Genomic DNA, 15,006 nt, shown 5'->3' on the forward strand with positions numbered 1-15,006 from the left:
AAATAAAGATTGATTAAATAAAATTTCTGAAATTGAATGTGTTTAGCCTTATTCTATTATTTTCAATATATGAAAATGGGAAGACAGTAATGTTTTTCAGTAAAATCCTCTACAGAGTATTTTATACATATTATATATTTATATATATATTTATATATGTGTGTATATATATATATGAATAACATAATATATAAAATACATAAATTGTTGTAATCCTTTAATTATCAGTAAATATAAATGTTTTGCTTTTTTATCATACATATACAATGCTTTTAAAGAAGTAGAAAGAAGATGTTTTCTCTTCTGGAGTTAAGCACTGTCTTTGTATTTCTGTGGCTTAAGTTATCTGCAAAAACTTATTTGGGTAACGAGGGTGAAGAGGATTGATAGCGGTTGAAGCTTCTCTCCAGGCACATTGCATGTATTACCTCCATTACTTTTAACAATAAGCAAAACTTAATATGAGATTCAAGGGGCGCCTGGGTGGCTCAGTCAGTTGAGCGTCCCACTTCGGCTCAGATCATGACCTCACAGTTCGTGAGTTCGAGCCCCGCATCAGGCTCCGTGCTGATGGCTCGGAGCCTGGAGCCTGCTTCACATTCTGTGTCTTCCTCTCTCCCCGCCCCTCCCCTGCTCACACTGTGTCTCTCTCTGTCTCTGAAAGATGAATCAACTATAAATAAATACAGACGAGATTCAAAGAGGTTAAGTCATCTGCCCAGCGTCACAGGAGTATGGTGTTGGTGGAGCTTAGAGGCGATTCCCTGGCCGGGCTCCTTCTGAGTCCCCCCCCACTAGCGTCCCCCACCTGCTCCGTGAATCAGAGCCGGCTCCCAGTGTTGGAATGTGCTTGTGTTCTAACTAACACTTGCTGTCTGCACCCCTGCCCCCAACACTGTCACGTACAAACACACCCACACGCAGACGGGAGTGCTCTGGGATTATCCCGTTTTGTGAACTACCAAATCTGTGACACTTTAAAGAGAATATTAACAGCAACAAAATCAGAAAAGTCTTCGGTTTCATAAATATCTAAAGACCGTGCCACATCTTGCTTTGATATTTGGAATTTGACTTTCTTTATTGTAGATGGAATTGATGGTAAATTAATTCTCTCTCTTTCTCTCTTTCTCTCTCTCTCTCTCTCCGCTCCCTTCCTCCTTCCTTCCCTCAATTCCTTCCTTCTCCTTTAACAAAAGCAACATATACCTTCTCATGTTATCAGTAATCCCATACTGTTTACTTCAGGGGTTCCCCCTTGAATAGTTCCTCGGAGCCTTTTTGATTTCCTGCCCTAATACACACGATTGCTTCCTAAGCCTGCTGCACAGTTGGGCCCTAAGATGTTTTTCTTTCATTTTTAGGTTAGACCCAGGATTTTTTGAATCCCATTCACTTTTCACCATCAGGTGTTTTGGCTGCTTGGTTTTGCAGTGAATTCTTTCCAGGTTGATGGTGGGGGGGGCACAGGGGGTAACCTGGAAGCCACCTGCTGATGGCGTGCTGGCAAATCTGGGTTTCATGGTGTTTTCTTAACCCTATCTATTTTGGTAGGACCTGCCCTCCTTCAGTTTCCTCCCCACCCTCCCCCCCCATCCCACCAGTTCTTACCGTCTTGCACCTGACCTGGTTCATTCTTTAATGCTGTCGCTGTGGATCTTCCCATTTACAACCCCAGGTGAATGACATTATTTCTTGCCGCCTGAACGGACCGGCATTATGATGATGGGGCTGTAGGTTCACGGTGATCTCCCCGCAGAACTGACATCGGGAGCTCCCCCTGTGCTAATAGAGTCCAGAAACCACTGCCGGCCTGTTTGCCCTTCTGTGTGATGCGAGTGTCACCCTCTGTCACCACAGCTTCTACGACATGCCCGTCGCCCTCGGGTGCTGACAGTTCAAGAAGGTGCATGGATGTGCCCGTCTTTCTTCATTGTCCCACCCGCCCGACTTAACCTAAAGACCCGCGTTGTTCTTCAGTTCTAGCAAATTCTACTCTATTTCGTTAGCTCTTTTCCCTCCATTTCTAGGTTTCTCCCCTTTATGAATTGGACTCAGATGGACTCATGGATCGACCTTCCGTTCTCATCTCACAAAGTCCCTATTTCTTTTCTTAATCTCTTCGTCCAGAATCTGGGAGATTTCTTTCCCTATTTCTTCAACCCCTTGACGGGAATTCTGTGTTTCTATTTCTGAAATGCGTTCTATCAGGAATTCTGAAATTTTGAATAGAAGTCGTTTCCAGACCAGCATGCAAGCAGCGTAGAAGTTGTCACTGTGCTACCCGCCCCCCCAACAAAAAAAAGCTAAACAGCCAGAAAAATCAGCAACTCTTCCAAGAGTGGTCAAAGACCTGAGGTCCCAGGGCAATCAGTGACCTAACGGATAAAGAAACGGGTAGATACAGAAAATTGCAATTTATGGAGCTGACACCCACAAGCAGAAAATTTCTGGGGCACCTGGGTGGCTTAGTCGGTTAAGTGTCTGACTTCAGCTCAGGTCACGATCTCGCGGCTCCTGAGTTCGAGCCCTGCACGGAGCTCTGTGCTGACAGCTCAGAGCCTGGAGCCTGCTTCCGATTCTGTGTCTCCCTCTCTCTCTGCCCCTCCCCCACTCACACTCTGTCTCTCTCTCAAAAATAAATAAATGTTAAAAAAAAATTTTTTTAAAGAAACTTGCTCAGAAAGCAGATTCAACCATTGCTTTCACATAAAAACAAATCCAAGAGGGTTTTTTTTTTTTTTCCTTTTTTGGAACTTTTAAAGCCTTTTCATTGTAGTCTATTCTCACTTCACTTAATTCTCATTGTCTTCTTGAAGCTTTCTTCCGATGCTCTTGGAGACTATTTTAAGTCTCTCCTGTGTCCTTCATTTGTTATATTATTTTCCACTCTGTTACAATATTCATTCATCCTGGCAATTCTGGGGGCGGGGGAGGGCAGGGGAGTACTGATGTTCCTCTGGGGTCTGATGATGCTTGGCTGCTACTGTTTATCAGCGAAGGACGAGCTCAATCGTAGAATAGAACGTCTTCCACGACCGGGCAGTCTGTTTCTACACCGGTCCTCTCCTCGAGCAGGTCGGTTTTGACTGCTCGCCGGGGTCGGCTTGGGTGATGGGGAAGTCATAGCCGAGGGCGCACGTGTGGGGAGCAGGCAGGAGGCCTGGGCCCTCTCGTCCATCCTTCACACAAGGGGGGAGACTTGACCCTGGGTGGGCCCAACCCTTCCCGTGTGTAATGGATGTGCAGCAAAGAGGTGCCACTGCACAAGGGCTGTGTGCGCGCGTGTGTCAGTCTCGCACGGCGTCTCCACGGACAGTTCCGCATCGAACCACGGTGAGCTCTGCCCGCTCGCTCCCGCACTCTTGGGCAGCAGAGTAGGGCTGTTCTTGAGGACACCTCAGAAGGGAGCAGTCGTGTCCTTCGAGGCCATTTCCTATCCCTGTTGCAGGCTGGGGTTAGCTCTGAGCTGTTTGCAAATGATTCTAAGTGTTTTCCTTGGTCTACATATTTATGGGTATTTCCGATTGGCTGGTGGCTCTCTGACTTTGTTTGGATGCACCTCTTTGTACGTCTTTACTGTGCTTGAGTGAGATTTTAGGAAGGAGAGGAATCGTCACACGTGCTCTTTCTGCCACCTTGAACTTAAAGGAAGGCGCGACCTCCCCGCAAGCGTCTGTATTAAACATCTCCTACCACCCTTCATGAGAGCATCGTATCGCATTCGGTACCTGCCCCGACACTGACTTCCCCGCTTTCCAATTTTGTGTATGTCTGATCTTCTCAGTTTCACGCTCAAAAACATGATACAATGAATATTATCTGCTCATGTAGCTTTTCCTTCAGTTACATTATTTTCTTTGGATCAATTCCCAGAAACAGGATTACTGAGTCAAAGGAGATCTTTATTTTTATGACTCTAATGCCTTTTCAAGGGAGCTACACCAACTTACCATGACACCAACAGTAAAAGAGAATAATAGTCTCGGTGCACTTTTCCACCTTTGGTCACTAAAACGATGTTAAATATTTGCTTTCCTGTGACTTTTAAAACTTTTATTTAATTAGTTCAATTAAGTCTCTAATCATTACTCTTGCCTGATGTATTAGCAAAACAAATGGTTTAGACAAAGTAATCCTTTTGATTTTTTTAAGAGTGAAAGCACAGACTTTATTCAGTTTCTTTTGATTTTAATGTGCTAACTTTTAAGAAATACGTTAAATTAAAATTGATTCACACATTTGATTCACTGATTTTACCTTTCTCTACTTCTCAACTAAATCCCCTAAGTCTCTCAGAGTAACATCTACCTTCAGTGCTGGATCTGGGGAGAAATATGTTACCTTTTACCTAAGTAACAAGCTCACCTCTTCCCCGGGTAAATACAATGTAACAGACACAAAAGACAAATCGGCTTTCACAGGCAACAAATTCCTTTCCAAAAGTGTTGTGGTGCCTACCAACTATTATCTGAAAACAACAAGTAAATTATCAGACAAATCTCTTCTTCTGACATCCGGTGCAAATATCATATACAACTTTCAAGACACTTTATACGGTGAATATTATTGTCTATTACCTAGATTTTTCCTAACAGCAGACTGGCAGCAGTAACTAGAAAATCCAGTGGAGACTAAAGGAATTAGGAGGACCCTGGGAGTGAAAAGTGATGATGGCTTTTTGCTAGTCAGAGGAGGGCCAAACAGAAAAAAGCATTCAAATCATGGTGCACAGATTAAAAATACAAGAAGAAGCCTGGCTTATAAATAATAATGGATCATCGAAGAAGTTTAAAATCTGTTCAAGCCCCACTTAGAGAAAAACATTTCTAACATATTTTAGTGTTTATTATTTTTGAGAGAGAGAGAACGAGTGAACAGAGGGGGGCAGAGAGAGAGGGAGACACAGAATCCCAAGCAGGCTCCAGGCTCCGAGCTGTCAGCACAGAGCCCGACACGGGGCTCGGACCCATGAACCCGGAGGTCATGACCTGAGCTGAAGTCGGACTGAGCCTCCCAGGTGTCCCCTAATATATTTTAAAAAATTATAAAGTGGTTAATGGGAAAAATATTTGTATGGAACGCATCTTTGTTCAACCTAGTTACATGTGAAGGAGAAACTCCTCATGAGAAGTAAATTGTGTTTCAAAATTTCAAGTTATGAAGTTAAAATTTTGGAAAGTCTGTGCCATGAGAGGAGCACTTGGGGGCTTAGCGCTGCCTGGAATCCTGCCCACGAGTGTCTGATGATGCACTGGAGGGAGCTGACCCACGGACATAGGACAAACGTGTGACAATTAGAAGATTAAACAGCATATCGTGAACTAATGAATAGTGCATACAAGCAACCAGAAAATAAGGTACTAATTATACATTATTGAAAATATAAAAATAAAGAAGGTAGACCGCTCTTATGGACTGAAAGTCTGTGTCCCCCCAAAACTCGCAGGTGGAAATCTTAACCCCCGAGTGAGATGGAATTAGGAGGAGGTCACGAGGGTGGGGCCCCAGGAGGGAGCTGCGTACTTGTAAGAGGAGACCCCAGATAGCTTGCTTCCTTCTCTGCTCTCGGCCCTGTGAGGACACGAGGAAACAGTGGCTCTGAGTCAGGACGCAGGTCCCCGCCAGAGGCCAAACCTGTAGGCACCCTGATCTTGGACTTCCAGCCTCTAGGACCGTGAAAACTAAATGCCTATTGTTCAAGCCACCCGGCCTGTGGTGCTCTGTCATGGCAGCCCAAACTGACAAAGACACAAGCTGGGTAACTAGGGACTCACACAACAGAGGGAAATTCACACAGGATGTGAGTTAGTATCTTACGATCCCCACCTTGACCAGCCTGTTACTGAGTTTCATTTTTCTACTAGATTTTAATTCAATTAACTGGAAGGTATACCAGCCATATGATTTCAGCTTCCAGTGAGGAGTGACATATAAAGATGATTCAGTATGAACCCTGTCCAAAAAAAAAAAAGAAAGAAAAAAATACACACTGTTTTTGGTTACCATCTTTAAATTCTCTGCTTTCCTACAGACATGCTGATCAGTGCATTCCTAAGCACGCGGGCATGAACATGAAGACTGTATCCCTTCTACATGACCATGGAAACGATTCAGGCGAAAATTATGAATTTAAAAATCTTGTCTTTGTGTCATGTTGACGCAGAATACTTACATGTTGACAAAGCCAGGAACAAGAACAAAACCTGACCGTATTCCAACGTATTCACCCGTAACCTACATTGGAGAGAAGTTAGGAACAATTCTAGGCTGCAACCCAGCTTAGCAAAGACTCCATAAAATCCAAGGAGATGATTTAAGAGCCCAGGGTTACTGATAAACTGTAGTCAGATTGCGTCAGGAGCTCCAGACGGACCGCTACGTGTGAGTGAGGACCAGGAGAGCATCCGGTAGGGTCCCTGCAGCTGCCAGCAGCGTCCCTCACCAAGCCAGCTGTCCTCGCACACGACACAATAGCAGACGCGCTTGCCATCAGACCTGTTTTGTAGAAAAAGAAGGGAAAAGGAAGGCAAAGCGCTCTTGATTCTGCTGAAACAGAAACACACCTGTATCCTGTCCTAATGGTGCTGGGGGCCAACAAGTGATTGGCTAAACAAAGCCTTCCTCTGGGCCCGATGCACAAACATCATACCTGATTTCCAGGACACTCTTAGTTTGATTTATTTTTGAGACACTGAGTGGGAGCGGGGGAGGGGCAGAGAGAGAGGGAGACACAGAATCTGAAGCAGGATCCAGGCTCTGAGGTGCCGGCACAGAGCCCAGCACGGGGCTTGAACTCACGGACCGGACCGCGAGATCATGACCTGAGCCGAAGTCGGACGCCCAACCGACTGAGCCAGCCAGGCAGTACTAATAAGACAGGTACCATTGTTGTCCTGTTTTTCAGATGAACAAAATGAGAGCCAGAGAGCTTAAGTGATTTGTTCAAGGCTACACACCTGTACACGAGAGAGTGGATTTAAACCATGTCTACATTTTCAAGGGCGCCTAGGTGGCTCAGTTGGTTAAGCGTCCAACTTTGGCTCAGGTCATGATCTCACAGTTTGTGGGTTCGAGCCCCGCGTCGGGCTCTGTGCTGACAGCTCGGAGCGTGGAGCTGCTTTGGATTCTGTGTCTCCCTCTTTCTCTGCCCCTCTCCCACTCATGCTCTTTCTCTCTAAAAAATAAATAAGCATTTAAAAAAAATTTAAAAATCACATCTACATTTTCAAAGCCAATTCTCTTAACTATTAAGCTTTGTTGTTTCCCTAATACGTTTGAAAATGTCTACGTGAGCCAGTCAGGGTACCTTTTGTTAACAGCTCAACAATTGATAAAAATTAAGTTCTCCAAAGACAAAAGAGGTTTTATGGCAGAAGAGACTTTTTTATCTTAGCGCGTTTTTCTAGCAGTGCTAACAAGAGCTTGCTTCATTTAATACTTGTTAGGGATACATGCTAACAGGGTGGAGTCCCGTCTTTCACCAAACACAGATATGGTGCATCTAAATATTACATGAAAATAAGCCATTCTTCTTCTGGCATGACGTTTCCTCTGCCCCCAGACAGAGCAGTAAAACCCTTCCAGAACACGGGATGTTGAAGGGAAGGAAGACAGTGTCTCCAGTGCCAGAATGCTCTGACGTCTAGCTCACAGCTGTTCCTTAGCAGAGCAGTTCTCAACCCTGAGGACGTCCTAACTGGAGAGAACAGTTTTGGCCCACACGCTTCCCAGTTGTGCCCCAGATGAGTGCAATTGTCATCACATAGAAGCTACTAATTGAAATCTCATAAAACAATCAACATGGATGGTGTGTCGACCATAGTACCGAATCATGTCCTCGTGCATGCTTTTCAGAATTCTAGCAATTCCCCCCCAACCTGGAAAGTTTCGAGGTATCATCCAGGGCTTTCTTTTGAAGTCTATGAAAATAAATGTGCATTTCATTGTTTTCTCGCCCAGAAAGCCTTGGACCACTCCTTGTCTGAAAATTACCCAGATGAAAAGGTCCTGAAAGGAAATTTTCATAATACACCAACTCTGTTTGTTTACCAGTTACATGAACAACGATGTTTACTTAGATCTTGACGAGTCAACCCTTTAGGAAAGAGTATATACCTAAGGGTTACCACCTTCTGCACCACATCTTGTCAATCTACCTAAAAACCCACACCTTTGGGGTCTCACTCCAGTTCTACTGCTGTATGAAGCGTTTGCTGCAGAGACCCAAATGTGCTTCGCAACCCAGAATAAGGTTTTGGATTCCATCCCTATGTTTTCTAATCAGCTTTAAGCTTTATGTAAACAGTAGCATTGCATTCCTGTTGTTATCTATTCCACCAAAAATGGTGCACAATAAATGCATATTAACTGATGAAAATTTGTGAACACTTTTTAGTTGAAAGTGCTAATTGTTGGATAGTAAAATGTCTCTAATTCCTGTGTGGGCAAGTGTAGGGTTGCATTGCTCTTATCAGTGGATACTAAGAAAGAGGGGTGAAGCGATGTGAAATGCGATTTGAGTTGCACCTCCGTATGTATATTTAAGAAAACGGGACTGTCTGATCCAGAAAATCCATTTTTAAAATTTATTCTAGCACTGATTTCCTTAATATAGTCTTTGTCTGGACTCCGCTGGAAGGGTAAGGAGCAAGGAAAGCATCCCCAAAGGAGTCTCATCTTCTTCCAACAGTTTATAATTTTTCACTCTTTTGCCTCTGCCCCATCTCCAACGTCACGTGCAAATCCATGTGGCAGCCAGAAGGGAAGCAGGACTGTCCTTTGTTAGGATGTACACGAGACTAGTCTCAATTTGGACCATGTGTCATCCTCACCAGCCCCTGGGTGCTAATATTGTCAGCCTTCATTTGCCTTCTTCGGGTAAATATTTCGAAAAATATACACTTATGTCTTATTCTCCTGACTAAAAAGTGAGGTATCTCATAATGCTTGCAAAGTCAGGTAATTGATTCCAAAGGGAATTTAGTGGTTAGAATTGCAATTTCCTCTAAAGGAAACACCCATGTTTGGAATCTTTAGTAGCTGTCTCCATGTTATTAACAGCCCTACTTCTCTTTGACAGACAAGTAATAATGTGGCCATCTATCTCCAAGACAGCAGGGCTGAATATATTTCTAACTTTATAAATGAACTTTAAAAGCCCTACAGACAAATTTCATTAAAGTAAAGAATGGAAATCTGGTAAATGGAGTCTTTGGACTCTGTTGATGAATAAATCCTTGCTTTTCTACAACTGCTAATAAGGATCTGGAAAGTTACATAAATAAAATAAACATTTCCTGTGTGTTAGATAGAGTGCTTTGTGAGCAAGTTGATGTGCAATGCTTATAGAACAGTTGACTTATACATTCTTAAAACAGAGCAAAAGGATTCCAGAATATCCCGTAGGAAGTGTGCCAAAGGGCGTTCTGGCCCTTCCACAAGTGAAACCCAAGAAGGGTTCTTCCTGTTCCATCCTAGACCCTTCTTGCTACGTAAGGATGTTCAAGATCAAGAGAATAATATATTCTAGAAGCTCATCTTGACGAAATCACGTTCAATATTGTACCTCTGGTATTGTAGTGAGTCAGGATAAAGTGGTCGATTATTAAAAACAGTTCTTTCTTGACGTGTTGCAGAAGTTACCTTTCTTTGTTGTTGTTAGAAGGAAGTATCTTTCTCCTAAGAAACAGTTTTGGCTATATTTTTACCGTAAGTCAGAGACTTCAAGGTGTTCTTGAACATTTGCACATGGGACACTAGCAACTTTTGTTGTCAACTCGTCTCCAAGGATGGCTCCAACATTTTAGAGAATGTTGAATTTTGGTAAAAACACGTGTTCCTACTAAAAATGTTGTTTAGCTTAGAGAGTCTCAAAAAGTTCTTGTTTTGTGGCTCGTGTCAGTTACCTGGTGAAATTTACCAAAGCTCCTGGTGTGTGGGTTAAGGAGGCAAGAAACTGATAGAAATTAACTTCCATTTGAAAGAATTTTCTGGTGTTGAAACCAACTTAGAAAAGACTACATTATATGACACTCTCGGTACCACGCACACACACACACACAAACACACACATGCACACAGATTTTTAATAGGCTCACAAAATACCCAAAGTGTGTAAAACTTGAGGCACCCAACAGCCAGGCTCTCAACTTACTGAAAACTACTTTTCAAGGCATTATGGTCAATTTCAGACAAAGCATTTTCTGATAAATATTCTTTTTTTTAATGTTTATTTATTTTTGAGAGAGAGAGATAGAGCATGAGCAGGGGAGGGGCAGAGAGGGAGAGAGGGAGACACAGAATCCAAAACAGGCTCCAGGCTCTGAGCTGTCAGCACAGAGCCCAACACAGGGCTCGAACTCGAGAATGGCAAGATCATGACCTGACCCAAAGGCAAATGCTTAACCGACTGAGCCACCCAGTCACCCCATATTGATAGGTATTCTGATACTGAGAAAATGTGCATCAAAAGGGTGAATAATTACTCTCACTTTCCATAAAATCATTTGTTCATTTATTATTTATTGCATATTCTGTGTTAAGCTCCAGGGACTCTGGGGCCCTGATACCCAATGATAAAAAAAGACCCGGGCTGCGCCATCGGGAAGCTCAGTCTTATGAAACAGAAACCACTGAAACATCAATTCAGCAATTTTCTTTTCCTCTTCAACATCTATGTAGATCAACAGAAATAGAAATTTTTTTTTTTCTGAAATACATCTGCACATTACTCCATTTAGTTTATCAGCAGTGACCATCCACCGTGCACTAAGCACTGTGGCATCGCTATTGTGAATGCGCGAGCAATAAAACCACCAAAGAATCGTAACCTGACTGGGAGAAAAGGTGAATCAAAGGGGAAAATTGAGGATGACATAACTAAATGACTAATGATAAATCAATTATGTTATGAAACAGTAAGCTGAACAGGAAAGTTTTTCTGTTGATAAAGTATTTGGACAACTACTTAAACTGGACAGAATGTTAACCCAGGCCTCCCAGAGGCATTGTAGCCAAGTGAGAAATCTGCATTACGGTCAGGATGGAACTATAAATCTACCTAGCCAAAATTTTAATCAAAAGATATTTTTCAGCACTAAACGCTTTTGGAAATCTACTAAGTGCAAGATCCTGGCATTATAGTGTGAGAAAAAGAGACTGAGTCTTGGCCAGCTAGTACTTGCCCTGGGGCATACCTACTACAGGTACTATGTAACGAATTAGGAAAAGGATCCTCAAGTCGGGAAGTAGATCTGAGATTCGACCCAGGCCTGCGGGTCAGACATTCGGAAGCCCTGCTGTTTTCTCTTCTTGCTGGGCTGACTTTATGTCAGATCCGTGGAGAAACAGACTGTAAAACGAAGTAAGTCACCAGGTCACAAGGTAGAAGGACTGAGAAAATGTCAAGAAACAGACTGCTGAACAGGCCCGGGAGAGTCACTCCATATTACGACAGGAAATCATCCCCGAGCGTGGGAAACCCTCCAGTGTACGGGGCTGGCTGCGTGAGTCTGAGGCCACTCATGATGAGTCAGAGACCGAAGAGGCAGACTGGCATGGGCCCCCAGGCTAGGGATTTGGTAAAAAGACAGAGATCAGTGGAGGTGACTACGGTCTGGAAAGGTTTCTTGGCAGTAACATTGTTTCTTCCGCTATGACAGGTATGAGGGATTGAGGTAGGAAAGGAACAGCGGGGTGAATTCAAAGCGAGGAGAGTAAATGATTCAAGGACGAGATAAGTAATGATACGGCGAGAAGAGCAAAAGACACAGCCCAGCGTCTCTCTGCTGGTGAAGCATCACGCAACTCCAAGGTCATGGCTACCAATCGCTCACCGGCAAGAAGATGCTATAAAAAAACAATGCGTATTATTTTGTTAATCACTTAGGAAACTCTCGTTAATGTTCTGCGTCTTTGATTAGTTCATTCCCTGTAATGTCTTGGAATATTTAAAAATTGCTTCAAATAGAAGCCCCATACTATTTATATAAAATCCATTTTCAAACTTCTTTTCAAAGTAATTACAGGAAATTATCGGCCTTTGTATCTTGCTGGCTGACACATCATATAAATCACCCAATGTGTCACTTCTGATAAAGCCCATGTAATCATATTACATGACAGGAACTGACGGTCATAAATAGACATGATAACCTAATTTGGAAAACTCAGACAAACGCAGTTTCTTTTCAACTTTAGTTCAAAAACACTGGTGAAACTCTACAGAGGATTGGCATAGTGATGTGACTTTGATGAATATTTGTAACGTTTTCTTCTTTCGAACCTGAAAGCTATTTTGGTTTCATGCCTTAGATATAAGCTCATAAGAGCGTGTAATATAAAATATTTATAGCAAACATTAAAAAGAAAGAATGATGTGATTATTTGACTCAGTCGATTTTTACTTAGTCCGCTCAGTAATTAGGGCCTTTTTGAGGTGCAGGACATAAACAGGGGTCTCCTCCCTTGGCAGAGAGTGAGAGTTTGCCAATGACTCCATATTTTAAAAAGCAATAACTCAATAGTGAGAAAGAAGATATACTCAAAACTGTGTCTACCCGGGTGTCGTTGCCAGACTTTGAATTTTACAAGCGAGGTGAACCCCCCAAAGGCGAGACACTGTATCTCCTGGACCACATAGACTATTAACGGGAGAAGGTGGCCCGCTGATGGTGGTAGCAGACTGGAAGTTCTCAGTTCTTAGCGCCAGAGTCCGGCACCTGAGAGGCACAGGCTAGAAGCTATAAACAAGATACGCACGGGGAGCCTTGCACAGCCTTGGGCCAGCCCGGCTCTGATGGTTGTCCTGAGTTGGGCAGGTCACTCCTGGGTCCTCGGGGCCATCCCAGATCCCTGGAGAAGCAGCAGATGCCTATGGATGGGGATTCTGGCCTCTTCCTCGCTTACTATACTCAGTTGACTCGATGGAATAACAATGATCAGGCCTGTCACGTTTCCACTCTCACTTGCTGGAAATCCCATGGGTTTTATCTTTGTGAACAAAAGTGGTGAGGTTTCAACCACAGTGCAAGGATACATACTCCTGTTCTTCAAGCTAATATATCTGGATATATGCACAAGAATGCATAGAATGTGTGAATGCCGTGTTATGTTGTAGAAGGAAGAACGTTATAATCCATGTTTCTAGAAGTATGACGCCTTTTTTTGTGAATCAGGGAACAACGTACTCCTTTCTAGTTTCCTTTCTACATGAATTAAAAAACGAAATTCAACTCAGTACCTGTGCAGGGAATGTCAAAGTGGGGATATGTGTGCTACCCACAAAACTTCCCATGTTCCTCCCAGTCAGTGTAGGTTTCAAAAAAGGGGGATGATGAGTGGTGATAATGTTCATTTCAAGAATATTGACATGAGGCTTTCTTCTGCTAGGGTATTTAATTGAAATCATCCCTTCCCTCAACATACACCAAAGAATGAGATTAATTATCTCTAAAAGTGGTCTCAAGTTAGGAAGATGTAGCTTCAAAAAATCTAATAAAATTTATCAATTAAAAAATCACAAAACTGGCAACCTAATAAGTCCTATTCACGTACCTGATGAAACATTCAATTAATAAAAATTTTAAAAAAAGGATGGCCATCATGGGGGCTGCACAAAGAAGAATCAGGGGGCAAAACCACATGGCACTTGAACAACTGTGCCAGAGAGTAATATGATAAATCTAGCAGACCTAATTCTTCCTGAAACTTAAAAGGACATCCTATTGTGAAGCAACAAAAAATTCAGGTCTATTTATGGCCTAAAGAAAGTATCTTCCAAGAGCACCCATTTCGATTATCATGTAAATTACTTTGGAGTTGCAGTAAATGCAATAAGAAAATAAAATATAAATATAAGAAAGGACATGTTGTAAACACATTTTGATGTCTGTATTTCAAACATCTCTTTTATAAGACATTTAACCCTCTGACACCTTGACACCCTGATCTTGACCTAGAGATTATTAGTCAGGTGTCCCGGATATCTCTCCCAAGAGTAACCTACCAACAGGCTGGCTTGCTAGCATCTGATTTACGTGACTTGGTTCAAAAAATGATCAGGCCTATCCCATTCACTCCCCAGGAAAACAGGGATGGTTTTGTTCACTAAAAGTAGGGAGAGAAAAGGAAGCAGGAGAAACGAGAAGGGAGAGAGTCCTGAACAGGGAAAGGCAGAGAAAAAGTGGGAATGCCCCTCAGAGAAAGCAGTCCAGTCTTTTGACACCTTTCCATGGGAAATAAGCATCTCTGTTTTGCTTTCTGTTCTTAGATTCCTATGAGACTTTTTGTAGTGGATGATAGTCTGTTTCTTGAAGCTGAAAGAACTCTGAAAATCCAGGGCAGATAAAATGACTTGAAGTCACAAACAATTATTGAGTGTACATGATGTGACCAACACATTGGCTTACGTTTCTTCATTTGTCTTCTCAGTAATTCAGGATGTAGGTATTGTCCACACCACTTAACGAGGGGGAAGATGCCCATTAAAACAACACACTGCTAGTTGTCACATAACAACGGATAATGGACAGAGGATTCAAACCCAAGCATTCTGACTCTGGAGGCCATGTTTTTAGCTAACCGTAAGGCTGCCCCTTCACTGCTGATGATGTGACAATCCCTATATAGAACTGAAGAGAATAGAAAAGAAAACTGTTCGGACGACTGTAGTTTCTTGATTCTAAAATGTAATCAATTGGAATGTTTAAAATCACTTTAGTAATAGCAATTTACAGAAAATAGAAAACACTGAAATAACTTTATACTTTTTTTTCCTAAGAGGCAATAACAAACATTTTATCCATACCATTATATCCTGCCTTCCTCGGCAAGATACAATCAATATTTGAGTTTCAGTCGTCTTCACTTCCAAGTCTAGAGGTTTTTCCGAACGATGCTCGACCAGTTATGGGGACTCACTGGCTTTGATAACCTGCACTCATGATATTTAGCCTTGACAGTATAATTTCAAGGATTTTAGAGAACACTGGAGTTTGGTCAAAA

Source organism: Panthera pardus, unplaced genomic scaffold, assembly GCF_024362965.1.
Source record: "Panthera pardus isolate Hobbes unplaced genomic scaffold, ASM2436296v1 HiC_scaffold_6, whole genome shotgun sequence".
NCBI classification, from domain to species: domain Eukaryota; kingdom Metazoa; phylum Chordata; class Mammalia; order Carnivora; family Felidae; genus Panthera; species Panthera pardus.